Consider the following 6,000-nt stretch of genomic DNA (forward strand, 5'->3'; position numbering starts at 1 on the left):
ACCACAAGTGTAAAATCGACAATTTGTCTTGCACCCAGCCGCCAAAAGCCATTAATCGTCTGGCGAGCGAAAACATGTATTTTTCAAAGTTTCAAAAGAGCCAGACTCGCTGTTTCCTCTTCTCTTCCCTGTTGTGCTCAGCAAACCCAGGCGGCTGCTGGCTGAAGCCTTTGGTGTATATTTAATGGACAGATGTGAGAGGTATTGATTTCCTCATCTCTACCTCGCTGCCAGAGAGCAAGAAGGAAGAAAAAAAATCATATCCCCACAAAAAAAAAAATCAAACTTGAGATTAAAACCTGGGGAGAAATTAACTCGTCAAGGTTAAAGGATCAGAAACCTCGGGAACCTTCCGGGACCTGAACTGTCTCACTGCACTTTTAAAGTTCAATTTCTTTCCGGATGCTTCCAGGTCCGCTTTCTCCTCTGAGAGCCGCGGACGACACATAAACAAACCCGACGACGCCGGGTTCATCGTCGTGTTAACCTCATCAAGCGGGCAAATGTATCGACGGGATGAAGGCCGCGGCCTCCAGACGCCAGATTACCCAGGATCCTCTGTAATGTCATCACGACCAGCGGAGGAGGCAGGAGAGAGGCCGACGTGGAGGCTGCGGAGAGTCGCAGCTTATTGGGTTTACGTCGGGTTAATTACACGACTGGGAGACAGACCCGCCGGCGGGAGGGACGCTGATATCATTAACGTTCGTCTGAAGAGGAGGAACGAGATGCGTGGGCTGGAGTGTGGAGCTGTGAGGGAGAAATGCCAGAAGGTAATGAAAGATGCAGGCGAGCGGCAGGAGAGAGTCTTACTCAGGTATCAGAACAGCCTGATTAGGATTAAATATTAATCACTATTGTTTTTTTCTGCTCTGCGAGTTTCTCAGCGAGAAAAAAGTGTTTCTCCTCCGACAGACGAGAGCCGATCAACTGAATGTTTTTAATATCCGATGAATTAACGGACCGGGATCTGAACGAGAGCTTCAGGATCATGAGACTGTTAATGTCCTCACCTGTGATGGTGATACTTAAACTTTCCTCATCCTGTTCACACATCAAATTGTAAATATCTAAAATTCATACTGAACATAACTTATTTCTTGGTTCTAGGGTTTATATTTTGTATTTATGTACATTAGTACTTTTACACAACAGCTAATTCAGATTAATACAATTAGGCAGGAACTGTATAGAACCACAGACCGTAGATAAAGATGGACGACATGTCAGCTCCCATAAAGTGAAGCCAGAGAGTCTCCATTGCCCCCTGGTGGCTGGCTACAAAAGGACACAAACTCCGCCTCCTCCCCTTTAGATGACGGGACATAGACTTAACTAAGACGATTTCTCAAAAAGAGCTTCTGTCGCTAGATCGTTCTCATCACATGTTTGTCTGAGTGGAAATATTTAGAATTTTTTTTGTTATTTCAAGCTAAAAAAAATCGACTTATGATTCGTCAACCCATCATTCAACAGGACGTCGTTAAAGCAGCTCTATCAGCCAATCAGAGCAGACGCTGGCTCTAGATGTCTTCAGAGCAGGTGTTTGTATGCAGGTTAATTCCAGGATAGAGGGAGAAAGATGACATGTATCGTTCATCTCTATTTACAGTCTACGATTAGACCTGATCCTTTTCTATAGAATCCGAAGTAAAGAATTTGCACTCTGAGACAGTTTGAATATGTCGTCCACAATAAACAAAGGTTTTGATGTTCGAGCCACAGACCTGAGAAGAAGAAAACATTCTATTGACGTCTTCACATGACTTTGTCCGACCAGCAGCTCAATTTAATTTCATTCATTTAACATTTAACATTTTGACATTTAATTTAAGAAAAGTGGGAAAACTTCAAAGCTGAGGAGCGGATCAATAATTGTTCTCCAATTATCTTCTGATGAATATTCTATTGATCAAATGCTCAACTAAACGTATAAGTGGAAAGATGTGAACAGTCAGATGAGTCTCATAACAGTTCATAGTATGAACATCTTCAAAACACTGAAAGACACAGAACTTTAAGAAAAATGCTTTTATTTTGCACACCTTTTAAAAAGCAACTTTTATAGCACAAAGATTTACTCTGTATATAAACACTTCTCTTCCTGTGGCTAAAAAACGGTAGCTTTTGCACATTGTGCTTAGATTGCAAAGTCTATACAACTGCTCTGGGTCTCCTGCGGTGGAACGACCCCAGTAAACATTTTATTGCATAAATCACATGTGACCTCAGCGGTCATATGTTGACGTCTTTTGAATGGATAGTGGAAAGACCGGGAGAAAAGATACCACTGAGAACGAGGAAAAGGAATTTCTCATCTCCATTATACAGTGAACAATCATAGCAGCTTTCTTAATGAAGGCGATGCACATTTTCCTAAACAAAAAATTAAAATAAAGTGATTATACACGGCAGTTGTGCTTTTGTCTAGAAAAAAAAATCGGATGCAAATGATATCAACAAATGAACAAACACAAAATGTAAAAATGAGCAAAAGCTTTCAAGGATAATTTGCAGCTCTTGGCTCACTTCCCTTTTAAACAGTAGCTGACTAAATGCTAATCTCTAGTTGCACACAGCCCCCGTTTACCATGAGCGAGTTTTACAAGCAAGTTGTTTTTGCGATAATCTATTTAACCTACATTTGATAAAACGAGCATGTCTCAAAAGGCAGTGTCCCGCTCCACGACTCCTCCGAGGAGACGCATCATTAAATACTGAGTGGAAATGAGTTTGCACAGAAATATACAAATTCAAATGTACTTAATTCTATGACTTTGGTATAACCAAAACAGAGGAAACATCAGTTCCTGGCAGTTTCCCTTCAAACAAAGAAGAATCAATAATGCAAGTGTTCATGGGAAGAAAAAAAAAAACACCACCACGAAATGAACAAAATCAAAAACTGCAGATTATCAAAATGTGCACACACACACACGTCCTCTCTGGGATTAAACATTTATCTGATAGCTTTATGAACTGAGTATTCATATCACTGTTTGCATCCACAATATAAACCTCTAATAGTATCAGGGCCTCTGCGGGAATAAAACGTGTTTCCAGACAAAATAAGATAGTGAATTACCGAATTCGGTTTTAAAGACGTTTTCTGCTCATATTCAGGTTCAGAATTTTGAATTTGTGTTATAACTTGAAAGTTTAAATGCTGTAATGTTCTCAAACTGTTGCTGCAGCTCCTCCTTTCAGCCTCTGTCTGAAACACTTGATTTTAGCTCCTGTCTCTTTAAGGCCCACCCCCTCCTCCAATAAAGACTTTGGGGTTTTTAACTTTGCAGAACTTTTACATTCACAACAACCATAAAACACACAAGAGGAAAGAGAAACTGAAAAAAAGCATAATGTGCCAGCTTTCAGAGTCAGGAACCAACTCTTTTCATCAGAATGAATCACAAGCTTTTCCCTTCATTTCTCGCACTAAGACGACCTGAAATCAGACTCTGTGGGAAATTGTGTTTATCTCAAAGTTTAATGGAAACGACCAAAGAAAATTCACCAGCGCCACTTTTCAGACGAGCGACGGCGCCACATTCTCCTGCTTCTCATTAATAATCTTTAAAGCAGATCGATGAAAGCCTCATTGAAGCCGAGGGCTCCACTCTGTTTTGTTTGTGAATGCGACGCCGGCGGATGCTGACTCATCCCCCCCCCCCCCGACGAGCGACCTCGCCGCCCGGCCGCCTCTCCAGCCTATTAGCCGGGTGAATTGTTGGTGTCTGGGCGAGTCAGTTTCTCCTCGAACAGCGGTCAGCAGGGCAGCGCTCAGATTAAAAACACAGAGTTCATGCACCCAGAGAGAGAGAGAGGGAGAGGGAGAGAGATGGAGAGAAACGAGAGCCTCTTTGCGTTTATAAAGAATTCACCTCCGGCTCCACTTCTCCTGGCTTTGTTGATTTTTAACGTTAAGAGGCTGCCTTGGCTGTGAGCTGCAGCTGTGCCTCCTCCTCTTCCTCTGCTCTGAGACACAACACAGACGTCTACACTTAGCTTCACCTGCAGCTCACTTTGAGAGGAAGAGGACTCTAAAGCTGTTTCTCCACCGAGCACTGAACAGCAGCAGGGAAACGTCAGGAAAACTCAGAGCGGGCGAGCGGGCGCTATGATGACGTCTCCGCAATGAAAGCGGAATGTAAATATCTCAGGATGAAAAGACACGTGGAAGATGCAGATGAAGATTGGGAAAATTTGGAAAGACGGATTGCACGCGATTTGGGCGATAACGTCAGATGGCAGTGATGACGTGTTGTAAACAAAAAACATGCGATTTCCACAATTTATACGTCACATCCTGCGTTGTTTGAATGTTCCAGACTTTATCCAGTGGTTGTGAACGTGTCTCACCCAGAACATCTCCTGCTGCTTCTTCATATGTGGAAGAAAAACTCAATTTCTTATGGGATGACAGAGCTTTAAAATAAAACGGATCTTACTCAAATTTTCCATTAGAATTTGTCCTGTAATGCACATTGATCTCCATTCATCCAAACTGCTGACTCATCTCCATCCGTACTTCCTTGTTTAAATGGAAATTATGAATAATAAAACCTAAGATGACTCTTAAGGTGGAACGCGCCCACGAAGGAGTTAAATATATCTGAAGCTTTATCCAAACCGTGCAAACCAGAAGAACTGGGGGGAGTTTTAATCAGCAAATCTTCATTTCTCAGTCGCCTTCTTTCTTTTTCATTAATCACTGTGATTTGTGATCAGCTGCGACCGCACACACACACACAGACACACACACACACAGACACACACACACACACACACACACAGACACACACACACAGCTGACTGGACTGAGTTGGGATTCACAGCCAGGTTCTCTGAGATGGGAAACTTATGCTTTACAAACTGAGCTGAACTCAAAGTGATGCAGAACTAATTACTTTTAGCCGTGTTCCTCAACGCCACATGAATTATTAATGATTCTTTGTGACCAGCCAGACTTTAGGGGGGGTTTGGTTACAGCTGAGAATGGTGGCAAACAGCGTGTTGTCTTAAAACTTTACGTATAATGATTCTTTGTGACCAGCCAGACTTTAGGGGGGGTTTGGTTACAGCTGAGAATGGTGGCAAACAGCGTGTTGTCTTAAAACTTTACGTATAGATACAAGCTTTGCAGCGGCTTCAGCGCTGGTGACAAATTATTAATTCAGATTATTGATTATAGGTCATGAATTGTAATAGGAACACTCATGTTGGGGCAGCTCCATCCCCAGATTGCTACAGACTCTGGTTACATAATGATCTGCATTTGTATCCAGGATGTTTTTGGGTTCATTTCTAGACAGTAGGTGGAAATGTGTCGTCCATATATTTACAGTTTACAGTGGGAGAGCAGCAGAATTCAAATATGTTGGTTTATCAGACACATGGTCCATGATGTTGAGTTTAGATTAAAACAAAAATACTTAAAAGGAGTTCAGCTCATGAACTGGAAAAAAACCTAATCAACAAAAAAACATTTGTCACGTTTTATGTGGATCAGAGAGAAAAGTGTTTCAGAACAAACCTGGAAGCTACTGGTTGGGAAGCGTTCGACTCTTCATCTTTCCTGATGAAGGGAAAATAAATCTCACCTCAAAGCTTAAAGACCAAAAAATGTATAACTCGTCTTTCGTAGGTTATGAGATAAAAATGATGAATTTGAGAATTATAATCCAAAATAATTAAATATTGATATTCTTTTTTCTTTTTTTGGCAACATTCTCCAAATAATTTATCATATATTCTGTTATTTACAGTTTATCTATTCCAATAAACTTTGCAACTCCGGGGTGAAATGGTAGAAAAGTAGTGTTGGGTTTATCGAAGACCGTTGTGACCTCAATGTGATTCGGTTTTAACTATTTGAAGGTAGTGTATATCACACACACACACACACACACACACACACACACACACACACACACACACACACACAAGGTCTGTGCATAATTACAAACACTCGCTGAAGGAAAAAGGGGGGGGGAGCTACAG

Source organism: Limanda limanda, chromosome 3 (genome assembly GCF_963576545.1).
Source record: "Limanda limanda chromosome 3, fLimLim1.1, whole genome shotgun sequence".
Taxonomy (NCBI): Eukaryota; Metazoa; Chordata; class Actinopteri; order Pleuronectiformes; family Pleuronectidae; genus Limanda; species Limanda limanda.